The sequence below is a fragment of the Coffea arabica genome, chromosome 4e (genome assembly GCF_036785885.1).
Source record: "Coffea arabica cultivar ET-39 chromosome 4e, Coffea Arabica ET-39 HiFi, whole genome shotgun sequence".
NCBI lineage: Eukaryota > Viridiplantae > Streptophyta > Magnoliopsida > Gentianales > Rubiaceae > Coffea > Coffea arabica.
In genome coordinates, this window is record NC_092317.1 from 47,967,184 (window position 1) to 47,982,037 (window position 14,854).

Sequence of the window (14,854 nt, forward strand, 5' to 3'; positions counted from 1 at the left end):
GGGCGGGAAGTAGGAATTTTTTTTTTTTTTTTGAGCAAAACTCTCAGATATATATATGTGTATATAAATATAGAAAATCCACTGTCCAATATTTACATGATACACAAGGGCAACGTATAACTTCAATCATTCCACAGCCTTCCCTTCTAAGAGACTCGAAAAGTCAGGAAATAGCAACAAAAGAAGGGATACTACAAGATTACAGCAGTCAAATAACAGAGGCTTTTTGGCACAATTTTAGCCGCTGAGTCTGAACCTTGTCTTCATTCCCATGTAACTGATATCATGGAGTTAGCAAGCCCTGATGCCTCGAATGTTAAATCTATGTTGTAGTCCAAGGACTTGGACCCAGGGATAGCTTGTGTCAAGCGAAATGGCCTTGTCTTGGCTTCCTCCAACTGAGAACAGCAGAATGACCACAGCAACTGAATTGGGAAGTAGGAACTTGACTATTCTTTTTAGTATAATTATCACTTCACCCATAATTATTCCTCAGAATTTATTTAATAATATTAGTAATTTTATATATAATCTTTTTTTAAATTTTTATGCGATACTCGATAAAGCTCGTCGAGCTTTCGAGTATCAAATTTATGGGCTCGAGCTCGACTCGATAGCTCTATCGAGCAGCTCGAGATCGAGATCGAGCTCGATTAATCGAGCTCGAGCTCGAGCTTTTGGCCGAGCACATATCGAGCTCGAGTCGAGCTCCTCGACTCAGCTCCACCCCTACACAAAAGGTTGCTAAACCACTAGTTAATTATTTGGATTGTAAATTATTTAAGATATTTTTACTGTAGCACTTTTTGTGATATGATGTATGTGAGATAAAAAGTTAATTGGGAAGATAAAAAGGTGTGTTGGAAATTGTAATGATGATGTAAGCAAATAAATTTTGACAAATAATCCTCAATCCAAACAAACCCCTAGTTTTATCCCCTCTTATGTGACATGCTTAGTAGTGTCAATAAAAAGTTTTATATTTTTGACCCTCGTGATATTACAAGTCACAAACCACCTAGAAGAAAATAAAGTCATGCAACCAAATTTCATGCTCATAAAAAAAAAAAACTCAAAACACAATACTGATATATTCCCTCTTGACAGTTAGGGGTGTGCAAAATCAAAAAATTTCGATTTAACGATCGAATTCGAAATTTTTGAAATCGGTAATTTGGAATTTGGCACTGAAATTGGAATTTTCGATTTCGAATTATGCGAATTTGGTTCGAATTCAATAATGGAGTTTTTGAAATCGGACATTTTCGATTTCGAATTTCGTTTTATAACATATATAAAATTCTGAATTCAAACTTTCGAATTACCGAATTCGAATTCGATGCACAACCCTATTGACAGCAACCAGCAAAATAACAAGAAGTACGTCATAAAAAATGAACAATATATTTCTACTTGCCAAACCATCACAAAGCCACTAATATTGATCACAGCACTGAGAAATGCACCTATATCAATCATTAGTTAAATTTGCTGCATAAACAGTCTTCTACATCTAAAATTTGCTTCTTTACAGGTAGTCAAAAAATTCAAGCAAACATCACACACTTTGGCTCTATATTAACGACAAAGGAATTATGTTCGCATGGTTTCGAAAGTTATATATAACCCTTTATAGTTTGGACTAGAATGTCAAAACGACGAATTTTATATTTTATAACGGAATCAACTAAAATATCAAAAGTTCTCCGATTCTTTTTCATACTTATATGTAGGGGTGGAGTTGAGCCGAGTCGAGCTCGAGTAGTACCATACTCGAGCTCGAGCTCGAAGGTTATGAGTACTGCTCGAGCTCGAGCTCGAGCTCGAACAAGCCTCAAACTTCGAACTCGAACTCGACTCGATGTAATTAAAGAGAACTCGAGCTCGAACTCGTATAAGATTCGAGCTCGAGTACTCGAACTAAGCTCGTAAAATGAGCTCGAAAATATTTGTTTTCTAAACCAGAATTCAGCAAAAATTGAGCGCAAAAAACTGTGCTATCCTTCAATATAGCAATTCATATTAAAACATGCATTTTGCTTCATTTCAACGCAAATGCCAACCATGTGATTCAAGCACTCTAAAAGCAACATTATCAAACTAGTTAATATAATAGAAAAAATGATAGTTTCTCAATAGCCAAAATAGCCATGTAAGCAAAAGAAATAGAGAACTTGATATTAATAGCATTTAGTCACAATACACTGAACTCTGTATCATTTGAGATCAAGTTCTCTGTACAACATTCTATTAAGATCCATTGCCAAGATTCTATACAGCAACTCATGTACAGATTTTAGTCAAAAATCAAAATACAAACTGGTAGTATCTATACAACATTCACTTGAGTCAAAGAAATCACCAGATTCACTATAGCTATGCAGATTTGAGTCCAAAGTCAAAAGTCAAAACACAACTTGGCAGCCACAGCTTGTCAACAGTCAAAAAAATCTCCAGATTCACCAAAGTTGTACAGATTTGAGTCAAAAAAGTCAAAACACAACTGGCAACCACAGCTTGTCAAGTGTCAACATTCGCTTGAGTAAAAAAGTCACCAAATTCACTATAGCTGTACAGATTTGAGACAAGTCATTTGAGATGTTAACTGCATAGAGTTCAGATTCCAAAATTCCAAGTTTCTAACACCTATTGCCAACCAAAAAAATATAAGTCCTGTCAAATATCACCAAAGACAAAAAAATGAATCAAATTAAGGTACAAAATTATCGAGAACTCTAGATAACGCACAATGCCAGACCTGATTCAAAATGAGCCCTTTGCAATAGACCTTCAAATCTTGGGCAATTCAATTTCTTTGATTATTTTAGCTTCCTGCATTTACAATAAAAACCACCCAAGGCAAATAATTTAGAAAGAAAAAAAGTCATAACTTGTTGAACTTGGCCACAAAAGTTGAATGATAAAACAATAAAACTTACTTTCACTTTCTTTGAGATCCCGTGAAGCTTTCTACACCAGTCCCCTGCACACAACAACACTTGAACCGTATCTGGATGAAGGGAAGCACGATATATATTCGATCTTTTGATTTTTAGATTTCCAAAGATCGGTTGTGAGGCTTACCTTTTTCACATTTCTTAACTTTTTCTTCAGCTTCTTTTTCTCAAGTTCATAGACTGCCACACAATCATTTTTTGCAACTCCTCTAATGATCTTTTGCCACTCGGGCATGCCACGCTTTAGGAAAATATTCAAACCTTCTTCTTCAAGAATGGTGAAGGGATGTTCGTGCATCACAATCCAATGTGCAGCGGCTTCTCTCATTTTCTCCATGTCAAATTTTCCGGTATGCAACGGTGGTATAGAAGGAAATGCATCATCAGCCGGCTGAAAGTTCAGTTTCGTTTGTTGTGCAGCTTGTCTTAAACTTTCTTTTCTAGATGGACATGAGTTTCGGTGCCGCCACAAGCTAGTTGTTTGCTTTGATTTACCCCTCGATAGCTTTTTATTGCAGTAACGGCAAATGGCATAGTAATTGCCATTTTCTTCAAATTCGTTGAAGTCCTCCCAAGCTTCAGAAGTTTTATTCCGTTTTGGAATATGGAATTCATCATCTTCATCTAATTTATCATTTTCTCCTTCTTCATTGTTATCGTCAATAACCACAGCTTCTTGTCCTTCTTGTATATTACCAAAGGAGTACTTTGTGTAATTGGATTAGTCATCATGTTTCCTGGATTCATCGTTGACTCATTGGAGACAAATATTGGGTTGTCCAATATCAATGGAGTACATGAATCAGTATTGGAAACCAGTGGGATACAAGAAATCTCGGGTTGACTGCCCTTGTCTTGGGTTGACATCAGTCCATAAACACATGCAGTCCAAGGCTCCAAGCTAAAGAAAAACAACAAATTTTCAAATCAGGGCAAGGAAATTTTCAAGCTAAAGAAAGACACATCCATTAACGGAGGCTTTCACCATGAATTTCAGAGACTTTTAAGGTGTAAACAAAACTATTTAAAAAAAAACTTGCTCTGATAATTATTTAGAGAAGTTTTAGGCATATGAATTAAATAAAGAATACATTTTTTGAGGTTCTGCTTATAATTCTTTTCAGTAATGAAAAGATTAAACCTGCTACATTTCATTAATCACACTTTGATCATCAACAAATGTATAAATCTGTATTAATCACAGTAATCAGATGCTATGATATACTCTTCCTACATTTTTTTCAAAGGTTTAAAATAAAAACAACTTTCAACTGTCTCAAATATCTTTTGACTTACGCTAAAGGGAAAAGAAATTTCATACTTGTGTTGCTTCATCCCTGCTTTTTATCATACTTGGCAAATCCATACATACCTGCCCTTATACTTGTGTTGCTTCATCCCTAACTTTATACTTTTGTTAGCTAGGACCAACTAAACCAATTATAGAAAGTTCAAATATTGTTCTAGATATGCTAACATGGAGGTCAGATGACACGTACTGAAGAAAAACTTTAGGAGTTCCATTCTTAGAAACATGAACAATATGAAATCAGCAATGCTCATTAATCAATATGGTTGTTTCTTAGCTTTTGCTGGGTATCATGCTGTTGACGTGCCTTGGCAGCATTCAGACCTTTGCCAACAGGCTCAAGAGAAAACAAGTGATTCCTCTAGCAAAAAAAAAAAAAAAACCTTGCTCGTATCCAATTTATGAGAAATTGCACAGAAAGACAGAAATAATAAATCAATCTTTAACCCAAAATTCTCTCTTTGAAGACTCTTCACTAAACAGCCAGTGGGTGGCAGAGATTCAAGAGAAGGAGAAGAAAAAATAAAAGGTCGGAGAAGACGAGGAGGCTTTCATATCAGATGCACGGGTTGTGGTGACCAAATCTAAATACAATAACCAACAATTTCAGCAACAAGCTTAAAATACAAATTTTCCTCACGTTTTCCTTTCCAGTATGCTTAAATGCTTAATACATAATACAACCAAGTTCTTACCCGCATGCTTAATACATAAATTCAAAAAGGAGAAGGAGATTCTGAACTTACAGGCGGATTCAAAAGCTACCGGCGATGGATAAGCAAATCAATAGCTGCTCTGGGAAGCTTCAACGAGCTAGCAACAGAGACACGACTTGGGAGTTGGAAAGAGGAAGAAAGGCTCGATGGGAAATGGGAAATGGGAAGTGGGAAGTGGGAACTGGCTAAAAGGCTAGAAAGGCTAGAAAGGCTAGAAAGGCAGAAAGACTAGAAAGGCTGAAACTGAAAGGCTGAAAAGCTAGAAAGGCTAGCGATGGGAAGTCTGGGCGGGAAGTAGGAATTTTTTTTTTTTTTTGAGCAAAACTCTCAGATATATATATGTGTATATAAATATAGAAAATCCACTGTCCAATATTTACATGATACGCAAGGGCAACGTATAACTTCAATCATTCCACAGCCTTCCCTTCCAAGAGACTCGAAAAGTCAGGAAATAGCAACAAAAGAAGGGATACTACAAGATTACAGCAGTCAAATAACAGAGGCTTTTTGGCACAATTTTAGCCGCTGAGTCTGAACCTTGTCTTCATTCCCATGTAACTGATATCATGGAGTTAGCAAGCCCTGATGCCTCGAATGTTAAATCTATGTTGTAGTCCAAGGACTTGGACCCAGGGATAGCTTGTGTCAAGCGAAATGGCCTTGTCTTGGCTTCCTCCAACTGAGAACAGCAGAATGACCACAGCAACTGAATTGGGAAGTAGGAACTTGACTATTCTTTTTAGTATAATTATCACTTCACCCATAATTATTCCTCAGAATTTATTTAATAATATTAGTAATTTTATATATAATTTTTTTTTAAATTTTTATGTGATACTCGATAAAGCTCGTCGAGCTTTCGAGTATCAAATTTATGGGCTCGAGCTCGACTCGATAGCTCTATCGAGCAGCTCGAGATCGAGATCGAGCTCGAGCTTTTGGACGAGCACATATCGAGCTCGAGTCGAGCTCCTCGACTCAGCTCCACCCCTACTTATATGCATGCGTAATCAAAGCCTTAAACGGAAAATAATTTTTTTTTCTTTATTTGAATCCCTATGTATATACCTAACGGATGACGACAGTCAACTGAGGAAGATTTATAATACCTTTGTAGTCAACTTCTTTTCGTGCTGTCCGGAACAGGAATTATAGCAATATTGGCTAATCTTATTATTTGCTTCTACCACAACCTGCTCAAATGCACCAATAATCCTATATATGATCAGCAAAGTTGATATGGAAGGGAATGAATTTCTGAAACTTTATACATTCCGTTCAATCTTTTGATATATTACCTTGTTTGTGCATTTCATTTTTTGGATGCCATCACTAGTAATCATATCTCCATTTTTTGTGATAAATTTGTGCTCTTCCTGCATTTCAATGGGTTTTCAGGGTATTATTAGACAATCCCGACTGTTCCACAAGGAATTAAGTAAGATTTGGAGTCTCTCCTTAAATAAAAGAAAAAATAAAATAAAATAAAGAATTAAGTAACGTGTGATAACAAGAATGTACCTGAAGCTTTTTCAAGACATTGGGGTATATTTGCCTATAAAATACACAGCCCACATAATCCATTAAATCGTTTCTTGGTTTTGCCTCATTCCATCCAGCCATCCTTACGCTTTTCCAACTCCTCCTTGAAAATCGCTATGGCTTTCTTTCGACACTATTGGAGCCAAGGGGGGCAGAGGGAGGCCATGGCCCCCCCTCAGTTTTGAAAATTTTAATTCATAATATGTAAATATATGTGTAAAATAAAATTGACCCCCCCTAAATTTTTATAATTTTAGTTTATATTACGAGAGTTGATATATATATATATATATATATATATATATATATGAATTAGTCATCGAGTGGATATATTTCTTGCAACAATTGATTATCAATTGCAAGAGTTACATAGCAGGTTTAATGATCATACCATGGAATTGCTTATTTTGAGCACTGCTTTAGATCCTAGAAATGGATTTATGCTGTTCAAGATTGATTATATTTGTAAACTTGCAGAGAAGTTCTATCCGAATGATTTTATGGAGCAAGAACTAGTACGTCTAAGAATAGAACTTCAACATTTTGAGCACGGCATTCCAAATCATCCTGAATTGCATGAATTATCTGGTATTCATGAGTTATGTCAAGGTTTGGTGAAGATAAGAAAATCAGTGATATATCCTCTTATTGACAGATTGACTAAACTTGTTCTTACTCTTCCTATATCAATTGCAACTACAGAGCGGGCGTTTTCAATTATGAAAATAATCAAGACAAAGCTCCGAAACAAGATGGAAGATAATTTTTTGAATGATTGTCTAACTGTGTATATAGAAAAGCAAGTTGCTGAAAAATTTAGCAGTGATTCAATCATAGATGAATTTAGTTCTATGAAAGTGCGTAGAACTCAATTTACTTCCAAGAAAAGATGTTGAAATTTCAAAGTATGTTATCATAACTTTTATCTTTTTTCAATTGAAAATATTTACATTTATATTACATGGTTATATATATATATATATATATATATATATATATATATATATATATATATATATATATATATATATATATATATATATATATATTGCACAAGTGACATATTGGAGAGCATCTTCTCATAATATGCAAATTGGATGGTTTGTGATGTTATAAGATATTTAATCAAAAGTTATTTTTTTGATAGTTTTTGTTATGACTGTAATGCATATTTATGAATAGACATACCTTTATAATTAAATTTAATATTTGATATTTTTAGATGTCATATATTTAAATAGAAGAAAATTATTTTGAACATAATATATTAAGATAATTTTATTAGGAAAAACTTTTAGCCCCCCCAAAAAAAAATCCTGGCTCCGTTGCAACGCAAATGGCATCAAGAATTTACAATGATTAAACTGCAAATTGGACTAAACTGGGAAGACGAAAAAGAATTTAAATACTTAATTGTCAAGAATTAACAATATCCTCTCTTATGTGTAATACATAAAGCTGTTAGTGGTATTAACCATCGGCCGTTCTAATGGGGCCGGGGAGGGAGTGCTGCCCCCCCCCCCCCCAAGATTTCAAAAATCCATTGGTGGCCCTTAAAATTATAGTAATTTTCATTTATACCTAGTAGAAATTAGATTTTATTGCCCCAAATTTTTTAAATCCTTCAACATTTCCTTAAAATGTTTCATCTCAATATTAGAATTTGCCCCACAAATTTTCAAAAATATACAAGAGTATTTTCTTAAAAGAACAGCCTTCCTAATATTGCGTCTAAAACCTTATTCTTAACTTCTAGTTCCGCTAGTGGTTTTAACCCTCTTAAAAGAGCAGCATATACTGCATATTGGATTAACAATCATTGTTAGCACTATAAGAGCAAACATGAAAACTACACAAGCTGACCCTGGAAAATTGATAGGCTGAATTCTTAATCCTTTTACCATTTCCTGAGGTAGCTTATCAAGGGTTTCCAAATGGACACCTCACCTGGCCGAAAGCCCACAAAATATTTACCGATGTTCTCAAAGATGACCTGAAGGCGGAAAATGAAAGACAAAACACCAGAGGTCTAGACATTATATTCAATGTTGTATATGCGTGAATTCTTGGCAATCTTTGTATTTAACTTGCAACATTTTTAGCTTCATTATATGCTACAAGTCTGCCCTTTTGTGCCCATAATTGTAGGGCTGCGACTATACGAGTCTGAACCATTGCAGCAATCCTGAAATATTCGGTACAAGTTTTGTGAGTTATCTAAGTGTTTTTGTTTAAATTATGAAAATTCATAAGCCATGCGATTTCCTTCTGGTTAATAATACTACTAGTTTGACTGTAAAAAGTCAGAAGAATGCTCAAACCAATGAAAAAGGTAAAGTAACTGGACCATGCTTTATATAATGTTCGAGAGGAATTGATGATTTCCTTTTTTGAATTACCTCTATGGTTCTGCCTGTCATTGGGGTTTGGTTAGAGAATAGAGGGAATTTTATGGCATAAGGCGCACTTGAAGGCAAGGCCACCATTTATATGAATTAAGAGGACAAAGTACTGGTGGTTAATTCTTGGTTTTACTGCTGGAATGGAGGAAGAAAATAATTAAATAGTTCAATACCTTAAGGTTATTCTGTTCCTAAGTTTTCAATACAAATAAAAGATTGGTCATGTCTTTTGTTTTCGTGGGGATGGTTTGTTAGTAACAAGACGAAGAAGAAGACTGCTGATTTGGTCCAGTTTTCGGAATTGTTGCAAATTGCAAATTAGCCCTTGAAGTCTGGGTCAATTAGAATAGGGTAGCTAAAGTATATAAAAAACTTGTATTGTGGTTCAAAAATTTTGGAGTTGGACTAATTTCAAATTAAATAGCCTTCCTGCTTAAATTGAAAATAAGTTATTTTAAGAATGACCCTATAATTATAATTTAATCAAACCTAATGTTTCTTCAAATAAAGCCAATCTTATTATAACAGAACCATTTTGACCTAAATAAATCCAGGGACTCTATTAATAACCCAAATAAAAATTTTAAATCCAAATACAAAAAAATAAACAAGGCATCTTGCATTAATGGGCTTATACATTAAATTGTGGGTTAAGGTTGATTATTAATAAAGGTTGATTTAGGCCAAAAGAGAATTAGGCTTTAGTTAAACTAGTATCACTTTTTGTTAGGATAAAATCAATAATTGACCGGATAATTGGTTTAATGGATATTTTGTTGGACTTATTAAACTTTCCCCAACAAATATAATGAACATATCTTATAAAACTTAAAAACAAGAGTGTAGTATTTTCTATACGTGCCTCACTTTTGATCATGGAATCTTAGGGTTGAACTCGTTGCACACATTAATTCTTAAGGAAGTTTTGAAAACCCAAATTTAATTATAATAATTTAAGTTTTGACAAATAGACCCAATAACAATACTAAAGATTCAAGATTTTCTTTTAAGTTCTATTTGAACAAAAAGAAATATATTTTTATGGTTGGACACAGCTCTAGGTCCAAACATATATTTAAATTGACTTTAAATAATGCTGGCCATTTCTACAATAAATAAATAAATGAGTAAATTAAATGAATAAATAAATAAATAGCACTTATTTATGGATACCAAATTATGGCCTCTTCTAAAAAGGGAGAACCTTCTAAATTAGGAATCTTTCTACAAAGGAAAACTTTCTGTTTTAGGAAACTTATTAAATACTTTTTATAAAAGGTTCAGACATGCTTCCTTGCGTTATTTAATATAGGAATAAGCACCTTAAGAGTTGGACTTACTAAGTAATCAAGGTATACATATGTCACTGGTTATAGGTTTGAAAGGAGTTCGCGGACATGTTAAGAATCCTTTCAATTAAGTAGTTTGAGGTAGGTGGTACTTACTTTTCTGAGATTTCAAAAGTTCTAAGTGAAATTTTTATTGATAATCCTATTTTGATGTGTCAATTTGAAATTTACTTGATTAAATGATTTATTTGAATATTTATGCAAGTTCTATTTTTGGTAAATAAAGATGGCCATGTGAATTATTTGAAGCATTTTGGAATGTTATTATATACAAAATAAGTGGCATCTTTTGTGGAATAAAAAAACTATACATTTGACGTGTGAAATGAATTTATGTCAAGTAAAGTTCAAAATAGTCATGGAACAGACGGTAGGGGCTATAGTCCTATCTAATGATCATGGTAGTCTGGTATAGAATCCGGCCAATTGACAAAGCCATGGGAGTTCGGTATAGAGCCCGATCGATTGACGATCATGATAGTTCGGTATAGAATCCTACCGATTGAATGTCATAGTAATTTGGTATAAAGTCCGGCCGATTGACCAATTTATGTAATGAGACCAATCGGTAGTCATGTAACCCATTGGTCACCCACCTAGAAGGGATTTAATTTTTAGACTGAGTACTCAGAAGTTGGACATTGCATGTACTTGTTATGAGCTGCTATGAAATGATTTATGACTATATGGCTTTCATGTACGATTATGTATAGGATGTCTACAAGTTGCTGTATCACTCATTATTATTGACTGTCTTACGAATAATGAATTTTCAATAATTATGCATGTGAATTGTGTGCAAATAATTTGATATATATATATATATATATATTTTATGTACATGTAACCTATGGTTGCATGATCCAACAAAAGGGTAGACGCTACCTATTAAGCGATTTGTTGCTCAACCCATTTTTACTGCTTTTGTAGATTTTGAAGAGTATGAATTGGTTTACGTTGAATACCGTAAGGATGATTTTTATTAGCGCTAAGTGGATAGAAATTAGCAGTCTAGCTGCTTTTGGTTATTAGTCTTATTTAATGTTTTTTACGTTGTTTCGTCTAAAAAATAAATGTACGAATTTATTGGATACTCGTAGACTACCTCCTATTTGAGATTTGTACCGCACCATAATTAGTTATTCTATTTAGTACTTTCTAAGTTTTATTCTAGTTCAATGTGGCCTTGTATTCTTGAGCGTGACTTGAGGATATGGCGGATGTCACGTAACTGACACGTAAGAGTTAGGGGCGTGACAATTTTTCTTGCAACTAAACCAACAAGTTCTACAAAATTATGGTGCACAAAATTATATCAATAGGCAATGCGGGATACAATTTTATGTTTGTTCGTAGAAAGATTCACAGTACAAAATGAGGCTCAGGAAACACAACTACTTATTTGGCCGAGCGAAATTTTGGGTAGAAAAATGGGATAATTTCATAAACATCCCTTAAAATTTTTAACTATTTACTGACTTCTCTTCAGATTTTAAAAATTACACTAACGTCTCTTAAGGTTAATTATCATGTAACAATTAGGTCAAATTAATAATTAAAAAGTGATATTAGGAGAGAAAAAGTAATATAATTTCATCATTACCCCTCATTTACTACATTATTTAATACCAACCCACACATTAAAGAAAAATAATAAAATTGATGTTTATCATTAGAGATCAAATCACATATAACATCAAAAACCAGTATATCATTTTATATTTTTCACTTAATACAAGTTCCAAATTACTCTTTTCAATTATATATCCATTATCAAATATGATCAGTAACAAATAATCAAAAATTTGTAATCACAATATTACAGAGAACAAAGTTTAACATCATAAATATTTTTGTTAATATATTAAGGTTAGTTGTTCAGATTTTTATGGTATGAAAGTTTGCTCTTTATAATATATTGGTTACAGATTTTTTGATTATTTGTTGTTGATCATGTTTGATAATAATTTTGTAACTAAAAATAGCAATTTGAATTTTACATCAAGTGAAATATATAAAACAATATACTATTTTTGATACTATATATGATTTAATCCCTGATGATAAATAACAAATTCTAGTATTTTCTTTAACGTTTGGGCAAGTATTAAAGTAACTAAACAATTTAGTAGCTGAGAGACAATTGTGGAATCATTTTATCTTCTTTCTTCTAATATCGCTTTTTAATTAGTGGTTGGATCAAAATGTTACAATATAATAAATCTCAATGTTGATTGGTGTAATTTCCAAAACCTGGAGGAATGCTAGTGAAATAGTCAGAAACCTCAAGGGAGATTTCTGAAATTATCCCTAGAAAAATTGTATCTCATGTTTGAAGTTATAGAACTTTAAAATCCTAGAATTGCTTTAAACCATATTTTGAAATCTCACTTGTGTTCCCAGAAAAGGACAATATATTAATCAACCAAATTTCTGTACCCCTAATTATGATATTTACAAGTATATAAATTCTTATTAGAATTTGAGAAAAGAAGAAAGGCAAATAAAACTTACAATGAACACTGTAGTAAAAAGAAAATGACAACTTCTATGGTGAATAATTTGATTATGTCTCACCTTCTAGAAAAAGACATTGTTTAAACCATTTCATCCACTTAATTAGTCAAATACTTGTCACTTCCTAAATAGTGCAGTCTTCGTGCACCAATGAAACAGCAAAACTTTCAACATGCTTAGGTCCTTAAAATATAATACAAGCTAAAACTCAGAGACCTATGCATGTAGCACACCAAACATCTTACTCATGCAAACAAAACACCATTGTAGGCATAAATCAAAACTTACTAAATAACATACAAGTTACATTGAATTTGGCTTTATGGATGTAAATCTCAATCCTGTCCCGAGGAAATAAGACACAATAAAAGTTACGTTGATTCAAAAGCACATTAGTAATGTAAATTTCAATCATGTCTGGAGGAAATAAGACATACAATAAAAGGCACATTGATCCAAAAGTACTCTAGTAGCTATTTCGAACGGCTAACTGTACTCTTGTTTGTAGTGCTTTATTGACACCCCAAATTCTCAAATAACTTCTTCTGCCAGAAGTGAACACAAAATACTCCCATATCAATAATGCAATCAACAATACTCCTTCAATGAAAGATTAAACCTCCCTTGTAATTTTTAGTTCTGATCAAGTCACATACAAGAAGAAAATAAACTTTCAGAGAACATTGTGCAAGTTTCTCTAATCTGGGGAATTGAAAGGTTAAAAATTAGGAAACATAAATGTAGAAAGAAATTATGGAGAACCATAAACAAAATCCCAGGGAAGAAAAGGAGCAGTTAAAATTTATTAACACTATATAATTTAATAACCTCATATTCTTCTAAAAATTCATAAAGAATCTAGCTAACAAAACCAGAAGAAAGGGGAAGGGAAATGAATTCAGATTTTAATCAAAAGAAAATTATTAAAATCTACTGATGGCAGTCAAACATATCCTCATCAATGATAATCCCATCAAATGAGAATTTATTAACACAAACCACTATGACTAGATACTCTATCCAAACAAATTGTCATGTAATTATTTAGAAAGCAGCAAATTGTTAATTGTCAATATAGTTGCATTAACACAAAAAACAAGATATTGAGTGGTCATAATTCTAACTCGTGTCATCTACATTAAATAGTTTACTAAAATAGACCAACACACACAGTTGTAATGAAAAGTAAACTTATGCATGCATTACGTAGCGAACAGCAATGAACTTGATGAACTTCAGATTAACTCAACATCATCCGCACAAAGAGCATGTCCTTGAGAGAGGCCAATTTGGTGCTCTAAGATGAAGCTACCTCTACTATAAACAAGATAACATGTTTAAGATGATAATTACCATTTAGCCATTGTATCTGTCTCCAGCAAATTGTATGCATCATTGTATGCCTTGAATATCAAGAAAATGATTGGCAAGTGTGAGACAGGGAATTCAGGAAATGTGAAAAAAAAGAAATGAACTACACAATGAAGATTTTTCGCATTTAGCTAAATGTGAGAGAACAAAAAAAAAATCTGAAAGGAAGGAAAAATCTGCTTTCACTGTGTATTTTGACAAAATTATATATCTCAGATTAAATAATCAAATCAATTTTAATCTAAAAATGTTACCTCTTGCTATTCAATTTGAACGCATTTTGAGTGGATTAAACGAATCTTAAAGCTTCTAACAGAATTACCATCACTAATTCTTCAAGCTTTATCATGATCCACTTCAATTAACCCAGAAAGGAATCATACCAAACAGGTTAGTTGAGTAAAAACATGACTTGAAAATACAAACAAAACCATTTCTTGTACGAATACAGAAACATAAAAGGTTATTTAAAGTTTTTAAGCAAAATGATAATTCATTTCCCAATTCTAGCCTGAGCTCAGAATCTAGTAGCTAAGACTTCTCACTCCTGGGCAAACATCTTTTCACCTAGAAATATTGAAACCATTTAAATTAAGAGTAAATCTTTCCTACACTGACGGTGTATATACTATCATCGTTGGATTCATAACATGTGTGCAAAAGTTGAATTTCAAATTCAAATTTTGCA